Here is a 21674-nt window from a genome sequence, read left to right as displayed (position 1 = left end):
GAGGTAGAGTAGAAAAACTGGTGGCAATCAGAGAAAGAATGCATGAGATACAGGCAGAAATCTATGTTTGCCAATGATCCCTCTGTAATACTATGATATATCATCCTATCTTATCTGCATCAGCTTCCATGTGCATAAAAGTCACAGGCTACATCTAGACGGGCATGATTTTCCGCAAATGCTTTTAACGGAAAATTTTCCATTAAAAGCATTTGAGGAAAAGAGCGTCTAGATTGGCACGGACACTTTTCCACAAAAGCACTTTTTGCGGAAAAGCATCCGTGCCAATCTAGACGCGCTTTTCCGCAAAAAAAGCCCCGATCGCCATTTTCGCCATCGGGGCTTTTTTGCGCAAAGCAAATCTGAGCTGTTTACACTGGCCCTTTTGTGCAAAAGCTTTGTGCAAAAGGACTTTTGCCCAAACGGGAGCAGCATAGTATTTCCGCAAGAAGCACTGATTTCAGACAGTAGGAAGTCAGTGTTCTTGTGGAAATTCAAGCGGCCGGTCTAGACACAGCCATACGGTTTAAGGCTAAAAGGGACCAGCACATCAGTCAGACTTCCTCTACACAACAGGCTACTGAATGTCCCTCACCACCCCAGCAGCAAACCCAACCAGCTGAATTAGACTCAAGTATTAGAGCCCTCACAGGACTAAAATAGTGTGTGCCACAAGCAGAGATCTTCAGGTTCTCTGGTGTACCAGGGCCCCAGCCCTCTGCAATGGCAGGGAATTGATTTGCTGAGATATCTTCAGATCACCCTAGCAAGCAACCCTATGTCTCATGCCAAATGATTAATGCAGTATGCTGTTAGAGCTCACTGGGGTACGTCCACACAGCAGGGCTAAAGCCAAAATAAGCTACACAACTTGAGCTACGTCAATTGCATAGCTTGAGTCAGAGTAGCTTAACTCGGCTTTTGGCACGTCTACACGGCAGGAAGTTGGAGGAAGAGTGCTTTTCCTTTGACTTCCCTTACTCCTCATGAAATGAGGGTTACCAAGAGTCAGAGTAAGAAGTCCTCCAGCTTGTTATTATTTTGAAATAATGGCTTGCAGTGTAGATATGCTCTTTGTTATTTCACTCAAACCCAGGGTTGTGAGTTCAATCCTTGAGGGAGCCATTTAGGGATCTGGGGCAAATCTGTAAGGGATGCCACTTGGTCCTACATGAGGGCAGGGGTCTGGACTAGATGATCTTTCAAGGTCCCTTCCAGTTCTATGAGATAGGTATATCTCCGTATATTTTTTAAATTTTAAAGACTAACGTTAGTTATTCCAAAATAACGCTGCTGTGTAGACATAGCCCAGGTCACCTTCAGAGTGCACCAGCAGGGTCCACAGGCTGATCAGTGTGCAACATGTCAGTATGCTTTAGAAATCACAACCCACAGTCAGCATTAATGCATCAAGTGGACAAACCCTCATAAAATACTTTAGTTCATTAGCTTTATGCAAGGAGTTTATTCTACCCTTCCTGATATGCCTAATTGCTCAGATTTCCCTACCATTTGAATGAGACACACAATACTGGGTTCTCCTTTGAAATGTGTTTTCTGCTGTCAACAGAGCAAACATCTCATCTCCGGGAGTTTTCCACTGATGTGAAGGGAGTTTAAAAGTCAAAGGATAAGAGATGTGCGCTATCCTGGGAGTCTAAGTATGTCTACACTACAGAGTTAATTCAAAATAACAGACTTTATTTCGAATTAACTTTAATAGCTGTCTACACATACAAACTGCTATTTCAAAATAAATTCGAAAGAGCGGAGCCCTTATTTTGAATTAGGTAAACCTCATTCTACGACGAAGAACACCTAATTCGAAATAGCTAATTCAAAATAAGTGTTGTGTAGACACTTATTTCGAATTAGGGGGCCTCCAGCCCTTCCCAGTTCCCCCTGATGCCACTCTGGGTCAAACCAGGCAAACTTTTCTGCTCCCGCCCTAGCCACAGAGCCCTTAAAGGGGCAGACTCTGGCCACAGTGCCTGTGCCAGTTGCCAGCCTGACAGCACACAGCCAGCAGACCGTGCACCTGGCACAGCATGAGCCAGCCACCCGCTGACACCCAGCCCTACACCGCTCCCCAGGACCAGGCTGGCAGCTTCCAAGAACCTGTCAGGGGCCGCAAAAGGCAGGTGCCTTTCTGGTCAAGTGCGGAGATCGTGGGCCTCATTGAGATTTGGGGGAGGCCTCCAATGCCCACGATCTCCACATTAGGTACAGGAATGTGGCCGTCCACAGCTGCATGGCTGCCAGCTTGGCCACCAGAGGCCACATGCGCAGCCAGGAGCAGGTGCACAGCAAAATCAAGGAGCTGCAGCAGGCCTATTCCAGGGCCTCCCAACCAGGGGCTGACCCGGAGGCCTGCCCCTACTATGAGGCCCTGGACCGCATCCTGGGGGGTCAGACAGTCCGTGCCCCCCTGGTCATCATAGACCCTGGGGCAGAGGGCCCTGCCCCTGACACAGGGGAAGAGGAGGAGGAGGACAACGGCAGCCAGGAGCCCGCAGGGAGCCTGCCCTGCACTCAGGAATCCCGAGCCATCCCAGAGAGCCCGTCAGCAGCCTCATCCGAGGCCGGGGAGGACTCCACATGTGAGTGACATCACGGTCCCCTTGCGGGGGGAAGCCCAGGGACCTTACCCCGGAGAGAGACACTGCACACTGCCCTCCCTCCAGACACCCCCTCTAAACAGAGGCAGGGCACATCTTCTCTCCCCCTCCCTCACACACACCACACTGTAGGCAGCACAGGGGCTGGGGTGCAGTCCTGGGCCAGCTCACAGTCCCGGGGATAGCAGGGGCGGAGACCTGCCGTCCTCACTTTGCAGAGGAGGGCTGGGTTTCACCCACTGTGTCCCCAGGGAGAACTGACCACTTCTCTTGTTTCACCGCAGCTGCAGCACCTGCGAGTGCAGGACCCACCACCCTGCCTGGACCATCCACCCAAACCTGGGCCGGCAGGCGCACCCGCAACCTGGAGGAGTTCCAGAGGCAGCAGCTGCAGTTGTAGGGACGGCAGCTCCACAGCCAGGAGCGGTGGGTGCAAGAGGACCTGCAGCTACGGCGGGAGAGCTTGAGGAAGCTACAGGAGCAGGGCCATGCACTCCGCGAGCACCTGCAGGCCCTGGTGGAATGATTGCTGCCTCCTGCTGCTCCAGCCCTTGTGGCCACCCCACCTATTGCTCCTCCTCCCACCCCTGCTCCCCCTCTTGCTTCTTCCGCACCCCCCGTCCCTCCTGCCCCACCCTCCACACCCACTCCCCCCGACGCTTCTGCACCCACAGTGCTGCAAGACGGGAGAGCCAGCAAGACCCCCCAACCCTGAGCTTCCCCTCTCTTCCTCCCCTTCCTCCCCCTTCCAGCTCCCTCCTCCCAGGTTTCCCCCTCCCCTCTCCAACCCTCATTTTTACTCTCCCTCACCCCAGTATTGTGAAATAAAGAGAGTTTTTTGTGGCGACACAGGTGTTTTTATTGTAGATCAGGAAGGGGGGCTAGGGAGGGGAAAGGGGAAGGCGGTAGGGGAGGAATGTAAGGCCCCAGGCCCCAGTGGGGCATGCCAGGGGACTTCAGTCCTCGTCCTCCTGGAAGCTCTCCCGCAGGGATTCCTGGATGCGGCCAGCACGCCAAAGGGCCTCCTGGCTGGCAGCCATGTGGGGCTGTGTGTACTGGCCAGCCCAGCGGGCAGCCTCTGCCATCCAGGCTGACAGGAAAGCCTCCCCCTTCCTCTCACACAAATTGTGCAGCACACAACATGCTGCCACCACGTGTGGAATATTTTGCTGGGAGAGGTCGAGGCAGGTGAGGAGGCACCTAAACTGTGCTTTCTGTCAGCCAAAGGTCCCCTCAACCACAATGCGGGCCCTGCTGAGCCTGGCATTGAAGGCCTGCCAGGAGGTGTTGAGATGTCCCCGTGTAGGGCTTCATCAACCAGGGTTGTAGCAGGTAGGCTGCATCCCCCAGCAGGCACACTGGCATGTCCACGTCCCTTACCCTGATGTGGTGGTTGGGAAAGAAAGTCCCGGTGTGCAGCCTCTGGCACACAGAGGAGTTATAGTACACCCGCGTGTTGTGTGCCTTGCTGGACCAGCTCACATTGATGTCCGTGAACTGGCCCTGGTGGTCAGACACAGACTGCAGGATCACGGAGAAATACCCCTTGCGGTTAATGTAGAGGGAGGACTGGTGGTCCGGGGCACGGATGGGGATGTGCGTCCCATCGATTGTCCCCCCACAGTTGGGGAAGCCGCGGGTGCTGAACCTCTGGATGACCACATCCATGTCGGTGAGGTGGACGACTCTGCGGCCACTGTTGATGGCCTTCACCACCTGCAGAGAAACACACAAAACCGAGGGTCACTGGGATGCCCATATGATTGGGAATATTCTTTGCCCACCACTGCCCCGTGCCCCACTCACAGGAGCAACCCCCGATGCAATCCTGGCCACCGCTGGTGGTCTGTAGCGTGGCCGGGATGGACAGACCCCACCCAGTGAGGGCACTTACACCACCTCCCCCCCGTTTTGGGGCAGCCCACGTCCTCCTTGCAGCCCCCCCATCCTGGCCAAGTGACCGGTGAATGCTGTACCTGCATGAGCACTGCTCCAATGGTGGATCTCCCCACACTGAATTGGTTCCTGATGGATCGGTAGCCATCCGGAATGGAGAGCTTCCAGAGGGCGATGGCCACCCGCTTGTGAAGGGGAATGGTGGGCCTCACGCGTGTGTCCCATTGCCGCAGAGCAGGAGCAAGCCACTCGCAGAGCTCCGGGAAGGTGTCCTTCTTCATCCTGAAGTTCTGGGTCCACTCTTAGGGTCCACTAGGCCCCACGCAATGGTGTTTCCTGGCAAATGAAAGCATGTGTTTGGGAAGCTCTTGGGGAGAAACTGAGCCCACTTTCCCCCCCACCCCCACCCCCCGACCTGACAGGGACTGCTACTGTGATTAACTGGCAATTGCTCTGGCGATTTTACTCCACAGAGCATTGGAGCCACTGTTGACTCCTCCCTTCTGTCCTAAGTCAGTGGACGCAGAGTTGGTCTTCAGTCTGGGAGTTCACCATGTGTTTTTTCGTATAAACGCAAGCTGTGCTTTGGAACAGGCACTCCAAATATTCAGTTACCCCAGTGTTTAGCTGCAGCTTATCCACTGGTTTCAAGTGTAAATCCAGATTTACACCCCTCTGAATGAGATCGGGTTGCTGGCCCTGTGTCCCTCTCCCATTGATTAACCACACATATATGCAGTAACTATGGCCGTTTATTGATGCCCTGCAATTTCTGCACAAGAGAGATCTGTGGACCTTTCATGTAAGGTCATGCACACAGAGAGCCTGACCTTTGCTATACCTCTTTCTTCATGCTACTTTGGCACCCACAGAGGCAGTATTTAGAGTTCAAGAGGTTCCACTTCTGGTGCCACATAAGCCGATGGCTGCCAAGAACAATTTCAGGAACTTGCTCAGCTCCTGACCCTCTCCTTTTCCAGATGGAGCATATCCGGTACACAGAGAGTTCTCTAAGCATTTAGCTACCAAACTCTGGTGCATCTCTACTGAACGTAGGCAAACTATGAGTTTTTTTCAAAGGCTTTTAGTATGGCCAGAGTTGGCAGGCTGATTTTTCACAGGGACGGCAAAGGCTGATTGACGGATTAGAGTGTTCCCCCATCTCTTTGCCAAATGTCAAGACACTGCCCTAAAGCACAGAGATGCTGAAGAGTCTCTGTGAAACAGCCATTGTCTTGTTTCTCAGAAAGGGCAAAACCATTTTATGCTGTACATTTTTGGGGAAAAAACAGCCTGGGTCAGACATCCAGCATGGAGAATTTCAGCCCCAATGATTCAGCTGGCAAAGTCGTAGAATGCAGTATTATGCTGGAAAGCATCAGGCATCCTTAATCGGTGCTAATAGCTTTGCTTGTAATATTTTATGTATTTGAGAGAGTTTGTCTCTCTCTCTCTCTCTCTCTTTCTGTGTCCATCTGTCTGTGAGTCCATTTGTTCAAGAACTCCTCCTCAACGGTAAGAGCTAGAACCGCCAAATTTGCTGTGCCACTTCCACTTCTCCTAACGTGAAGCAAGGTCAGGGTTTGGTGTTGCTATGATATGCCTGGAATGTGATTGTTTCTCATAAAATGGAAAGGGAGGGGTGGTGGCATGTCTCTTGGACCCCCCTAAACTGAGTAAGGAGCTATGCTGGAGCTGGGGTCAGCAATGAAAGCTTCAGCACTCAGCCAGTCCTCCTGACAGACACCTCTCCACCTGAGGAAATGGGGTAGAAAGGGCATAGTGGCCTGTACAGTGCCTGGATATCCGTCCTTTGTCTGGAGGCAGATCCTTGCCTCTATTCAGGAAAACTCAAGGAGTGGACAAGCCCAGGGGAGACACAAGATGTCCTACGCCACCTCATGCAGTGTGGAAAGTGGACCACATGACCTGTTGCTTGCATGGAGACTACAGGAAACTGACAAGAACGCCTATGTCCTGACTGATATCCATTGTTACGTTCACTGCCAGGATTAACAAAAGACATGGGGGCAGGCTTCCGTGGTGAGCAGTTCTGGCAAGAGACAGAGAATGGGAACAAGAACCTATTGGAAACAGCCCAATTCTCCTTTCTAAAGCTCCCCCTCCACCTTGAAATTTTATTTTTCTTTATTGTAGTAACACCTACAAGTCCCAGTCATGGACTGGGTGTGTCAGGTGCTCTACATAACACAGGCAGTTCCTGCGCGTATGTGCATTACTTATAAAGAGATGTCTTTCAAAGCTTTCAGTTTCTTCAGCAAGCTGGAAGAGGCCAGCATTCAAAGGGTCACACACACACACACACACACACACACACACACACACACACACACACACTGCCCTAAAAGCAATTGTATTTTAACAACAATTATCCTTGTGAATTTCCTGTGTGCAGTGCATTATAAGGAAGCTGACCAATTTCTCACACACATTGTAATGTGTAAGGTGACACATTTCAGCCAGGAATGCCGGGCATGACACACCAGTGACCGTACTAATGAAATCCTAGTTCATTCATTGTAAAAAGAAAACCAGGAGGTGAATAAGCCATTGTTATTTTCTTTAGGAAAGTTTTAAATAGGGATTTAATTTTTTTGGACCCATATGCCCCATGAACAGATGAAGGGCTGGTCCTTGCCACTTGTAAATCCTCAATACCTCCACTGAGAACATTAGAGCTATGCTGATTTCTACAGGTTTTCTCACCCAGTTTGACACAGGCCTGACTAGGAGCACTTATTTGGGACTCAATGTCCAAAGTGTGGTCAGGATCTCAACTCATACCATTGAGTTTCCTCTAAAATTCAAGTGATTGGCCAATGCTGGAATTCATACCAATATCAAAATAAAGTTGATGCCACAAAATTCAGCCTTTGATTTCCATTTTCCAGTGCAACTCCTGTGTGGTACTAGAAAGTGGCAGCATTCTTTGAAGTCTCAATTTGACATGGCAGGTATGTAGAGTAGCATTGATTTTGATCCACCAACCTCGTCCATGCAGCAACAATGAAGTAGGGATGTACAAGGTTAACCAGTTGGCCGGTAAGCATTAGACTTACCAGAATGCTTACTTGGTAACCAGTTAACCAGCCAAGTAGGCTGGAGTCACCCTGGTGAGTAGAGAGGCTACAAGCAGAAGCAGCCCCGTTCCCATCCATGGTAGGCAGGCTGTCCTGGAGATGCTCCCGACGCACCTGACTGGTGGAAACCCAACCCCACAGTCTCGGTGCAACCCCAGCACTGGCTGCTCTGTGCTGGCCCATCAGAACGACCTCAGTTAATGGTTAACTGGTTAAATAATATAATTTTAATCATATAACCAATTAACTATTTTACCTGATATTTACATACCTACAATGAAGAGGTTAAAAAAAGATCCCAATTAAATAGCTGAAGAAAACAAACAATCCCAGTACAGTGATTCTTATGCGTTGTTTACTGTTATAATAGCTGGGCCTACAAATTTACCTTAATTGTGAGTTCACTTGTACAAAGTAAATGAAAGTTCATATAATGTCACAGTAACCCACAACAGCACATGCTGATGGGGAAAAGTCGCAAAAGGGAGAATGAAAGATTGAATTCATCCAAATGGGGCCTCCTAATATAACTCAAGGATTGTGTGGAGATCATGCTTGGTAAGCGAGAGAAAAGTGTGCATCTAGGAATCAGTTCTGGCCAATTGTGTCAGAAACTACTCCTCACTGGTGGAGAAAATAATGAAAGGCTAGGCTTCCCCCTCCCCCACTCCTTTTGTGGGTCCTTAAAGAAAGAGTTTTGGGGAGAAAAAATGACTGCTGGTATGAAGCTGCTTACCCCACCATCTCATGTGATCCCAAGCCTTTCTCATCCTAATCTGGAAAGGATGTCCTAACCAGACTGAATCAGAGGTGAAGTCTACTCTACCAGAGAACACTGACCTTACGTACACAAGTTCAGCTATGAGAATAATTTAGCTGGGGTCAATATATCAGAGGTTGAATCCCCACTGTAGAAGATTGATTGGAGAAACTCTCCCATCAACTTTCCTTACTCTTTGCAACCCAATGGAATACTGGGGATTGACAGGGCACTATAAGCGGTCAATTTAGAGCAAGGGTGGGAAATCATTTTTGACCTGGGGCTACTTGAGAAATTTTTGACGTGGTCCTGGGCCACCCCAGAAGGGGCAGGGCATCAGGCAGAAGAGGTGGGGCTCTCCCTGCCCCCAAGCCCTGATTGATCTGGAGGCAAGAGGCTCACACACAGTCTCCTCCCACCCTGACACCATCCTGCAAGGAGTGTGCAGCACTTAGAAGCATCGCGCCCCTCACAGGACAGGAGGAAACTTCACGCATTCCCCCCCGCCCACCCCTAGGCAAATTAGGGCTTGGGGGCAGGGAGAGAGTGCAAAGTCAGACCTGCTAAATCAAACCCAGAGAGTTCAATCTCCAGAGCATCCATCTCCGGGTAAGTGAAGATGAGCCCAGTGAGAAACAACTGAAAGCAGTGCCCTAAACAACCCAATGCTGGTAAAAGTTTGTCAGATCTCAGAGTGGCTGATAAGATGGTGTCTTGTTCTGTGGTTCTCAATCAATGCAGCTGCAAGTGAAAGTCAACACCAGAGCCAAAAACAGTATTTTCTCTTTGCTTTTTTTCCTCTTTTGTGTGTGTGTTTCTCTTCCAGACAATGAGATCTGACTTTAAAAAGAGCAACAACCACTGCTTCAGCCCACCTCCAATAATTTCTTTTCTTTTCCCCCAAAAGGACAGGTGTTACAATACTATCTCGGGCATTATTTAAATGACTTTAGACATTTTTTTTCCTTCCAAAAACTCTTTCCAGTTAAATGAAAAGGAAAGTTGTTAAAATAAAACCTTTAACTAATAGTTTACATTTCAAATGCTTTAATTTATCCCCCCTCTTTTCCGTATCTTTAATACAAGGTTAAAAGGGATTTTTAAAGTTGTGTTTGCCATGGTGCTTTGCAGGCAGAAGTGTCTGTATATAAAATGCCAAACCTTGTTTAAAACTGTTTAATGTTGAACAATGATGTAGTTATGTTAATGTCTTTGACTCTTTGGTAGGGTTGCCTGGTGTCCGGTTTTGAACCGAACAGTCCAGTATTTGAGTTTTCTGTCTGGGAAACAAATTGAGAAAATACCAGACATATAAATGTCCGGTATTTTCTAATTAAGTAAGTTTTATTATTATCATGAGTCTCAGTACGTACATGCGTACTGCCTGGCTGGTAGACACGCTCACACTGCATGAGTGTGTCTACCAGCCAGGCAGTACACAATGACACAGTAGAGAAGAGGAGGGTGGGGGCAGGGCTGTGGTGGGATGAAATCCCTGGGGCTGGACTCGTCTGTGCATCCCGCCGGGACCGTGCACCCCGGGATCTATGTGCACCTGGGCCAGCCCTGCTCTTTGCCGGCCAGTTCCCTCCCAGCCAGCCCCGATCCCCCAAACCCACTCCTGTCCAGCCCTGCTTCCCACCGGCCGGTTCCTTCCCCTGTTCTACCTGGGCCAGCCCCGCTTCCCCCAATCCCCTCCAGGCCAGCTCTGCTTTCTACCGGCCGTTCTCCCCCTCCCTGCCTCCGATCTCCCCTGGTCAGCCCTACTCCTCCCGACCTCCTCCCACCCAGCCCTGCTCCCCTCCGGCTGGCCCCACCCCCATCTGTGATCAAGCGTGTCCGGTATTTTTTTGACCCTACTCTTTGGACCCATTTAAATGAATACACCCGAGCTCTTAGGACAAGCAGGCACTAAGGCCTACGGATGCCACTAAGGCCTATGCCGGGAGCTATAGTGACTTACATCAATGACAGATTGGTGTATTTAGGTAGCATAATGGCACATTCCAAGTGATGCTTAAACTAGGCCTTTGAACACGTATGTGATGTGAAAGATTGGTAAAACCTTGTCATATTTCCCTTGGCACAGACGGAACTGGGTGTGGGCAGGGAGAGGGGAAGTGGTAACTAGGCGAGCCAGCATTGCACTCTGCGGGTTTGACAGAGGCCGATGTTGCAATTGGTTACTGTCTTGTGGCTATGTGCTATTACCCGGTTGAATCAGTTTCCTGGCAACCACATGTCAATAGCAAGCACTGTGCTTAGCCACAGGAGTAATCAAAATGTGCATGCACAAACGCACACGCACGCACACACACACACACACACACACACATCTGGTGTGGACTGGATTGGTCCACTGCAAGCCCAGGACAAATGAAGAGAAAGCTGCTGCCTTTGACAAAGCCAGGCAAGATACACCTTGGGCTGTGGTTCCAAGGATGCAAAAAGAGCTGCACACCAGCAGCTTTGCAGGATGCATGGCTTCAGCAAAAAGGGGCATGGCCTTTTGCCAAGCATCTTACATCCTCTGATTTCCTCACATTGTGCCTGTGTGCAACAGTGCCCTGAGGGCTCAGGTGGCAGGGTGGGGACCGTGTTACAACAGATGTAGAATAGGACAAGCAACTTGTAATGCAGAGATGCATGCAGCCCTGTACAGGGGCCCCTGTCTCTGTGGCTCCCTCTAATGCAACAGCCCTGAGGCTTTATGCAGGAGATGTAAGCCACAGAACCTCATCGGTAGCACCTTCTGTAAGGACAAAAATGCCCTGATCTTCAAGGGATAGGGTGGCCTGGGAAGGGAAAATAAAGAGTATGGTGTAATGATAAAGACAAAAGACGTGCACTGTGGTTAACATTACTTTGGGGCAGAGGTGCGATTGAAAAGGGTGGTGCTACTGTCCCAAGCTCCCCCTGCAAAATAAAATTCACCTACCTGACTCACCGATCACAGCAGATCATACAGATGTTCAAAATATAACCATGTGTGCTCTCTTTGGGTCTGAATACACACTTGGGCTCTGGTGATACCCCCTTATAGGGCTCATCTGTCCTGTTGGGCTCCTTGAGCTTGGCTTGCACAGGGACGTTCAAATGTCCAGCTTGGCTCTACCGAGCTCCTTAAGTTCGTCTCTGCCTTGACTGGGGAGAGGACGCGCAGGAGAAAAATGTGGCAGGTCATCCAGAAGCACAAAATGAGCTGTCCCTCACCGCAAGGTATGGAGGTCTTCACAACACCCCTTCCTCTTGCCTATCTGATGTGCATCAATGGGCGAGTGAAACTCATGTGGACATTCGAAGTGTTGTGATCAGGCCTCTGACCTAGCCCTCCCTGACGTGAATAGAGGTTGCCACCCTCAGAGCGACTGTTTCAAGGTTCCGCAAGCCAGAAGAACCAGTTCACTGGAACCAGTTATGAACAATTTATTATTGGTTATGAACAATCACCGGCACCAGTTGTGGGCAAGTAATTATTGGTTATTTCTTACGTCTAGTAAAATGGAAGTCCCAACCAAAAGCAGGCTCTGTTGTGCTAGAAGCTGTACAAAGGCATAACTAGATCTTGCCTGAAGGAACTTGCCATCTCAGTGGACAAGACAGATAAAGGGCAGAAGCTTTTGGACTGGTACTACAAACTGGGAACTGAATTGAAGCACAGAGAGGCTAAGTGACTTGCCAAGTAGCACACGGTAAGTATGTAGCAGAGCTGGGAACTGAACCCGGCCCTGTTGAGTCATAGTTCAGGGTTCTCCTGCTCTAGGCAGAGTGAAAGGGAGAGCCATGGTATGGCCATCACACGATATCACCCATGCCAGCTGCTCCTTGTGACCACTTCCATGATCTGCCCTAGTTCACCAGTTCTTCTGTGTTCTTTCTGTCTTCCCACACTGTCTATTCAGGGGAAGGAATCCTGAACTGCCTGGTTGCTTCCCTTCCCTTTTCATCTTGCCTGTGCAGCGTGGCTGTGAACATACAACAGTCCCAGTCACAGGTATTTTGTGGCCTCGGCAGACTGTCTCGACAGTGTGTGGTAGAGGGAGCTCTGTTGGGAGACACACGGCTTGCTGCAGTTCCCATACCATTTGGGATTTTTTCATTCACTTTGAACACAATCCTGCAAAAGTCTCAATCTCAATTTCTTTCAGCTTCCTTGGGCGCTTCCAGCCCCTTGCAGGACCGGGCCCTTTTGTTGCCATTCCTACAGTTCCCCAAATCCCTTTTCCTGTCTCTTTCCCTCTCATCCCTCAGTCCCTGTCTTCTTCTTTTGCCTCTGACAGCTCCTCTCTCTCTCTCTTTCAATCCCCTTCATGTCTTCAGAGTCCTATTCATTACAAGCCAATAGCACATTCCACAAGAGGGGGGCCACTTTAATATTGTTTTTCTGTGTCTCATAATGAGAATGCGATGACACCAGGAAAGCCATCAGCATAGAAGCCAATTCATTAAATGTGTGATAAACACTGTAACCAGCTCCCCCTAACTAGATGACACCAGTCAACAAAAACTTTCTAGAAGTCACTGGAGCTTGAGGGTATATCTACACTGCAGAGTTTTTTGGAAAAATGGCTGTTTTTCTGAAAAAACTTCACTTACATCCACACTGCAGAGTAATGTACAATGGAAAAAACAATTCCAACTATACAGGCAGTCCCCGGGTTACATGGATCCGACTTACATCGGATCCCTACTTACAAACGGGGTGAGGCAACCCCACACTAGCTGCTTCCCCCCAGCAGACCAGGGAGACGCGAAGCTAGCGCCCCCTCAGCAGACCAGGGAGATGCGGAGCGGCTTTTCTCAGCAGACACCTCAGCTTGAGAATAAAGGACTGAGGGAAGTGAGGTGTGGGAGAATAAAACTGAGCTCTGGAGAAAAGTTTGGCTAGAGTTTCCCCTACAATATGTACCAGTTCCGACTTACATACAAATTCAACTTAAGAACAAACCTACAGTCCCTATCTTGTAAGTAACCCGGGGACTGCCTGTACATACAAAATGGTGATGTCTATTACTACGCCAAAAAAAAGATCCTGGATAGTTCCTTAAAAACATCTACTCAATAGCCAGTGGCAATAAAACAAGCTGACAGAATATTAGGAGCCATTAAGAAAGGGATAGATAATAAAATAGAAAATGCTGCAACGCCACTCTGTAAAGCCATGGTATGCCAACACCTTGAATACTGAATGCAGGTTTGGTCACCTCATCTCAAAAAAAGATATAATAAAATTGGAAAAGATGCAAAAGGGGGTAATAAAAATGGTGAGAGGTACGGAGCAGCTTTCATAGGAGAGATTTAAAAAATTGGGACTTAAAGGAGACATGAGTAAAGAGGGATATGACAGAGGTCCACACTAAGGGTGTGTCTAGACTACTGAGTTTTGTCAGCAAAAGTGGACTTTTGTCGACAAAACTATACCAGCGTCTACACTACCGCTGAGTTCTGTCAACATAACGTCGACAGAACTCAGCAGTTTTGTCAACGCTGGTATACCTCATTTTACGAGGCATAACACCTTCTGTCGACAGAGTTCTGTCTGTCGACAGACACTACCACTGAGTTCTGTCGACAGAAGGTGTTATTGCCTGTAGGGTTGCATCTAGACTACAGGGTTCTGTCGACAAAGCAGCTTGCTTTGTCGACAGAACTCAATGTGTCTGGACGCTCTTTGTCGACAGATAACCCGGTAGTCTAGACGTACCCTAACATGCCTCATGTGGAGGAAGTGAATACAGAAGTGTTCTTTATCACTTCAAATTAAACTATTAGGGTATGTCTAGACTATAGGGTTTTGTCGACAGAAGCTTTGTCGACAGAGAGCATCTAGACTACATCCAGTTCTGTCGACAAAGCAAGCCGCTTTGTCGACATAACAGTGTGGACACAAAGGACAGTGTAGATGCAATAATGCCTTCTGTCGACAGAACTCTGTCGATAAAAGGCGTTATTCCTCGTAGAATGAGGTTTACATACGTCGACAAAACTGCTGAGTTTTGTCGACGTTATGTCGACATAACTCAAAGACAGTGTGGACGCAGGTATAGTTTTGTCGACAAAAGTCCACTTTTGTTGACAAAACCCTGTAGTCTAGACACAGCCTTAGAGATCACCTGATGCATTTAATAGGCAGCAGGTTTAAAACAAGTATAAGAAAATTCTTCTTCACACAATCCACAGTCAATCCACAGTACTTGTTGCCTGTGGTGTTATGAAGGTCAGAAGTATAAATGAGTTCATAGAAAGTACTAGATAAATGAATGGAGGATAGATCTTTCAGTGCCTATTAGGATAGTCAGGGATGCACCCCATATTCTAAGTGTTCCTAAACTTCTAACTGCCAGATGCTGGGACTGAACAACAGGGATGAATTACTCTATAATTTCCATGTTGTGTTCATTCCTTCTGAAGCTTCTGGCACTGGACTCTTTTGGGAGACAGGATACTGAGCTAGATGGACCATTGGCCTGCCTCAGTATGGCCATTCTTATATTCACTCTTCTGTCTTAACCTCACCACTAAGAAAGGTTTTCCTACACAGTCCCTTCCATTTTTCCCTGTCTCCCTCATCTTGATGAGGAGATCCAATGCAAGTGGGCAAGACACATAAGTTAGCCTTCTAAAAGGGCCATGATGTAATCTACACTGACCCTAGTGATGCGATTCACGCGTACCTAAATCTAGGGGGTTTAGTATTCTGATTGATAGGAGGAGTGGTGGCCAGCACCCGGTGACTAAGGGGTTAAACTTAGGTAGCTAGCAAGGCTGTTGGCAGGGGGCCAAAAGAACCAAGGAGGATACAGCACTGAAATTTGAATTAGATAGAGATACCTGGTCTGCTCTTCCTTGGTGGGGATTTCTAAGAAAAGGGCTGGAGAGAGCAGGTTTCCGAGTTACCATGCCAAGAAATATTGGACATGGAGTGAACTGAACCTTGAAGTATAGATCAGCATGTATTGTGACTAGACTAAAGAGTGTATCTAGTCATGATTAGGGTATTTTTTCTTTATTTTGGTTTTTTGGTTTAAACTTCTCTGTGTGAATCCATGCCTTCCTTCTCTCATTTACTGCCTTAGAGTATGTCTGCACTGCCACCCTAGTTCAAACTAGGGTGGCTAATGTAGTCATTCGAACTTGCAAATGAAGCCCGGGATTTAAATATCCCAAGCTTCATTTGCATGTTCCTGGGTGGGCGCCATTTTTAAATGTCGTAGTTCGAACTACCTGCTCACAGCTACGTGCGGCAGGGTCTAGGTAGTTCGAATTAAAGCTCCTAATTCAAACTACTGTTAAACCTCCTTGCAGGAGGAATAACGGTAGTTCGAATTAGGAGCTTTAATTCGAACTCCCTAGTCCGTGCCGCGTGTAGTTGCGGGCAGGTAGTTCGACCTATGGGCATTTAAAAATGGCAACCGCCTGAGAACATGCAAATGAAGCCCGGGATATTTAAATTCCGGGCTTCATTTGCAAGTTCGAATGCCTACATTAGCCACCCTAGGTCGAACTAGGGTGGCAGTGTAGACATACCCTAAGAGACTTTCTCTGTGTTTTAATTTGTTTTACTTAGTTGCTATGTACACCTAGCAGCCAAGTATGCTTTATCAAGTATGTTTTTTGTTTGTTAATAAAAATCACTTTTTTTAAGGTGATGATTTGATTCTTGTGTCCTGGAAAGCAACAGGGGGTCTGTGATTAATAAGGATAGATCCTAAGACTGGGCGGTCAGCCACAAGAGACCGCAGCTTGTTTCTCTCTTCTCTTTTTTCAAGCTCTTTGGGGGCAAAAGAGCTTCGGGTCCCCCTGGGGAAGGAATTCAAGTGTTCCCTCCTGGGTTTTAGGGTGAAATCACTTACTGGTAGCAGCTTTGTGGGGTTTTTTAAGTGAAACAAGTATCTTAAAGAAGGCGAATCCATCCGGAAAAGCAAGCCTACGCAGAACAAACCTGAGGTAAAATCAACGCACAGCAATGCAAGTTTCATTGGGATATCATTATCTGGAGCAGTGGTGGGGTAAGTACAGGAGAAGGAGCCAGGGAGTTGTGTAATCTAGGCCCAGCCCTGCCTCTGAGACCTGCCATATACATTCAAGTACATTGAGTAACATTGTGGGGGTGATCTAAATGAGAGGGGTCCCCAAAAGAGTTTCCTGCTCAAATGTTATAGAAAAAACGAACAATGAAGCAAATCACTGATGGCAGAACCTGGCATTAGTATACAAATTGGCCTCAGGATGGGCCCTTCCCTTGTCCTCATTAGACACACCAGCTGCTGACAAGATCGTTGCCGTGTGTATGGGACCCATAGGACACTAAGCGAAGAAAGAGGGGTGTACCAACAGGGCTTGCTCTTGACCCCATTGGAGAAAATGAAGAGGCTGCCAATGGCTTCCATGAGGGAGGGATCAGGCCCACAAGGAACAGTATGACCCATGATGCACTCCAGCAGGCCACTACTGAATCTGTCCCCAACTGCCACAGCTAGTGAGGAACAGGGCCGGCTTTAGGAAGCGTGGGGCCCAATTCGCAGGGGCGGGGCCATGCATGCGCCGTGCACCTGGGGCCCCACGCATGCACCACACGCCCGGGAGCGGGGCCCTCTTAGGTGCGGGGACCTCCTCTTAAGCGCAGGGCCCGATTCAGGGGAATCAGCCTAAAGCCGGCCCTGGTGAGGAATCAGGGAAATCTCCATGACCCCCCTCTGTTGGCCTGTGTGCAGGGGATTGGGAAGGTCTCCAGGGGTGGGGTAGCAGAGCAGGGGATGGGGGCAGAGAGAGGTAGTTCCCCTGCCCTCTCCCTTTGGGAGGAGAAAAAGGAAGGAGCTAGCAGAGGTGATCTTACAGGCGCTGAGTTCTGTAAGCAAATGCTTCAGGCTTTGGTTCTGTAAGCAAATGCTCTACTTTAGCTAGGCCGGTTGTCTGAGACGCAGCTCACCATCCAGGATTAACCTGTGCTCTGCAAACACCCAGAATAATGGAGTCTGTCCCACTAAGTGATGGGCCTCACCATAATGCCTGGATTGTCCATGGGAAGAGCCGATGAAATGCTCGCTGGCTGACTGGCTGTATTTGGAAAGATGATCCAGATAATAGGATTGAGCCGACTCGCATAAACTCCACCAGATGCCTCAGAGAAAAGAGTCAGCTATCGGAATGCAAATACTGGCCCAGCCTGCTTCTCGGGTTCCTCAGTCGACAGTAGAGTGCATCCCAAGTGGCAAACCTCAGAGTTAGGTGATTATTAATAGAACTATTAGATAACAGCTTGTTTAGCATATTGCCCAGGCAGGGTCCCGGCTCATTGTGTTGTGCATGACACAAACGCAGATAAGGACACAGGGCCCCTGTCCTCCTTTAGGCATCTCATTCACAGTGGGGAGGTGAGCTAGCTATATGCTTTGGTGTTGCTGATGTTGGGATAGGAAAAGGCCCACTGACGGGTAGGGAGAAGCAAAGGAAAAAGTTGCCCAGGAGCCTGGCAATTTAAAAGGACCTGGGCCCTTTAAATTGCCTCCGGAGTGCTCTGCAGCACACTGCAGGCAGTACTGAGGGCTGGAGGGGTGCACAATGGTCCAGGTGGCGCTGAGATCTGGCTTCCCCTGCCATGCCTCTTCTGCCTGATGCTCAGTCCCTTCTGGAGTGCAGAGCTGCCCCTCCCCTTTTCTAGAGACCCGAGAAGGCTGTCGGCTCCCCTGGATAAGAACAATGAGGGGAGGAATGGGGGGCATGAGGGGTAACGTGGTAAGAGAAAGGAAATTTGAAGGAAAGAAGAACCATCAGAGCTTAGCATCTGCTTTGTCACTGATCAGCAGCCTCGGTTTTGCTTGGGACAAACATTTACTGGACCTCTGTGTTCACTTTTGCCTCATGTTTTCATTATCTGACGGTCCCTTTGCTGAGTTCTCAACATTAACTGGGAGACTGTGGTGGGGCGGACTGGCCGACCACTGATGCCAAGGGGGAAGAGCCCCTCCCTGAGCCCACTGGGCTACAGAGACCTACCCTGAAAAGGGGGAAGAAACCAAAGGTTTGACTTAGAACCACTGGAATAGGTTGCAAAGGGGTGTGGTAAATGAATTGTCCAACACGTGAAGCCTTTAAACTGTCTAACAGCTGCATTTTAGCTTAACCACAATTATGTGGCTTGAAGCAGGAAACACAGAGGGAGATTATAAGGGCTGTGCAGTGCAGGCCTCCAGTTTAGTGATCTGTACTGGCCTTAACAACTATGAAAAAAAAGACAGGTTACAATAGAGGCCAGCTGACTAATAATGTGCACAGTCAATCCGGAGCAACAAAGGCACAATTTGGCCTAAGTTGCATAGCCAGCAATAATGCAGCTTATTCCTAAATTCTCAATATCTTTCTCAGGCGTCCCAGTTAATATCTCCACTGGGATAAAATGTTCTTTTGCCCCCATCATGCCCATTGATATTAAGTGTGGAAGTCTGACACGGCAGCAACTTCTTTTTCCCATTCGCAGTGCTCAATACAAGAAAAAAACATGCTTTTAAGCTCTACTTTGTACCTTTCTCCCCCTTTTACACTGAATCAGGGCTGTGTATGTGGCACAGTAGATAAAGCTGCTGTCTATTCAGTGCCACAGCCAAGGTTTGGGATTTCTGTAGAACAGGTAATTGCCTGCAGGAGATGGCTATCTAAAAAAAGATATCATAATGCAAAGGAAGACAACTCTGGAGTAACCTTGCCCAGCTAATCAAAGGGTATGTCTACACAACAAAGTTATTTCGAAATAACAGCCCTTATTTCAAAATAACTTTCCTAGGCTGTGTCCAGACTCAGGGGTTTTTTCGAAAAAAGTAGTCTTTTTTCGAAAAAACCTCACCTGCATCTAGACTGCAGCCGCGTTCTTTCGAAATTAAATCGAAAGAACGCAGCTTTTCTTTCGATGGCGGTAAACCTCATTTCACGAGGAAGAATGCCTTCTTTCGAAAGTTCCTCTTTCGAAAGAAGGCGTTCTTCAATGTAAATAGGGCTTCTTCAAAAGAGAGCATCCAGACTCACTGGATGCTTTCTTTCGAAAAAGCAAGCCGCTTTTTCGAAAGTTCAACATGCAGTCTAGACGCTCTCTTTCGAAAGAGGCTCTTTCGAAAGAGGCTTGCAGTCTAGACATAGCCCTAGTGTCTACACAGCCAAACCACTATTTTGAAATTAATTTGAAATAGCGGAGCGCTTATTTCAAATTTGGTAAACCCCTTTCTATGAGGAATAACACCAAATTTGAAATAGCTATTTCAAAATAAGTGCTGTGTAGACACTTATTTCGAAATAGGGGGCCTCCAGCCTTCCCAGGGTGCCCTGGTGGCCACTCCAGCCTCAACCAAGAACACTCCTCTCCCTCCGCCCTTCCCCAGAGCCCTTAAAGGAGTGGACTCTGGCCACAGTGCCTGTGCCAGCTCCAAGCCTGCCAGCTCAGAGCCAGCAGTCACTGCCCCTGACTCAGTGACCCCAAAACATGAGCTAGCAAGCCACTGGCAGCCCAGCCCTCCACCGCTCCCCAGGAGCAGTCTGCCAGCTCCCAGGAGCCTGCCAGGGCCTGAAGAAGGTGGGCGCCTTCCTGGTCCAGGGTGGAAATCATGGACCTTATTCAGGTTTGGGGGGGATGCCCCCAACATCCATGATCTCAGGACTAGATTCAGGAACGCGTCCATCTATGGCAGGATAGCTGCCAGCCTGGCCACCAAAGGCCACATGCGAACCCAGGAGCAGTTTCGCATGAAAATCAAGTTGGTCCAGCGAGACCCCCAACCCTGAGCCCTGAGCTTCCCCTCTCACTTCTTCCCCTTGCTTCCCCCTTCCAGCTCCCTCCTCCCAATTTTTCCCCACTCTTCTCCCACCTTCTCTCCTCCTCTCTCCCTCCTCCTTTTCCCAGTCTTGCCAGAGTTTCATTCCACCCACCCTCCAGTTTTGTTAAATAAAGACAGTTTATGTTTATGAAAATAGTGTCTTTTATTTTTAATCAGGAAGGGGGGCTGGCAGGGGTAAGTGGAAGGACGTGAGGGAGGAATGAGGCACAAGCCCCTAGTGGGGAAGACTAGGGAGACTGTTAGTGCTCCTCAGGGTGGAAGCTCTCCTGCAGGGCCTCCTGGATACTGACAGTCCCCGATGGACTTCCCGGATGGCAGCCTGCAGAAAGTGCAGCCAGGCTCGCAGCAACACGTCCATGAGAAGCACCAGAGTGCCCAGGGGCAGCTCTGGCTCCATGTTGCAGAGTTCTGTGGTGTCCCAAGTGAGGGCAACCAGAGCACGCAGTGACAAAATGTTTTGCTGCCCTTCATTGAGGTAGGTAAGCAAGCAGGGAAAGCTGAGAACTGGCTGTCTGGGGGGGTCCCTTTAAGCAGAGGCTTTAGATAGCCTCAGGCAACTGCCACACAAAGTAACTCCTGACCTGATGTCCTGCCGACCTGGTTCCAGCCGACCTTAAATGCTATTCGGCATCCACTCAGTGTGGATGTGCTATTTTGAAATGTATTTTGTGTGTAGATGTGTTATTTCAAAATAAGCTATTTCAAATTAACTATTACAAAATAGCTTATTTTGAAATAACGCTGTAGTGTAGACATACCGAAATTGTGCAGGCGATCTAGCTGCAGACGATATGAAGATAGTAACCGGGAATGGGCAGCATCATGTCAGTGACCCAATATGTCTTATTCTAGGAAGCTCACCCTCTGGCTCCTCCATTAATAGTTGAGGGTGGAATTCAGTCCTGGACAGGAGCCCTATGTATCATTTAAGTTCCATTTGGGACCTTAAAAGGAATTTCAGTAGTGTGTAGGCTTGGACTCATGCTCTGTACACTAGGAGGTGAATTTTGAACTGCAAACCACCTGCAGAGTTTAAAATCTATCCCTTAACTGCTGGTAGGATTTGAGGTTGTCCCTCATGGTTAACGGGGCGCTATCTGCGCAAGGCTGAGGTGCAGGCTCGGTTACTGTGTACAGGGGACAAATATCGCCTATTTTATTTTTACTCAGCTACACATTTGAGAGGGTCAGTGCTGGCACACAACCTGAGGAAAATGAGTCCACTGAGGCACATTAATGTTGATCTGATACGGTATGGGGTGTGGAATATGTTTCCCAGAAAGGGAGTGAGTACAGAGTGGCCATTTGGGGGAAAGGACTAAGAGTACAGTGATTATATGTGAAATTTCACGGCTTCCTTAAGCTGCCTTCTTAATTTATTTCCTTTTGCCCTTGAGAGGTTGTTCTCTTGTGAATAGTGGCGGAGAATATTGCACATTATTCCATCAGAGGGTGGTTTTCTTCCTTTGCTCTCTTA

The 21674-nt window shown here is 48.7% G+C and overlaps 1 pseudogene; it reads left to right on the top strand.

The window, feature by feature from the left end:
- The window catches only part of LOC149525461 (uncharacterized), a 34141-nt pseudogene that overhangs the window by 1986 nt on the left and 10481 nt on the right, over nucleotides 1-21674 (top strand).

The sequence above is a fragment of the Pelodiscus sinensis genome, chromosome 2 (genome assembly GCF_052426305.1).
Source record: "Pelodiscus sinensis isolate ZL-2025 chromosome 2, ASM5242630v1, whole genome shotgun sequence".
NCBI lineage: Eukaryota > Metazoa > Chordata > Testudines > Trionychidae > Pelodiscus > Pelodiscus sinensis.
Note: the sequence above shows the minus strand (reverse complement) of the source record. Positions and strands in the feature narration are given on the sequence as shown.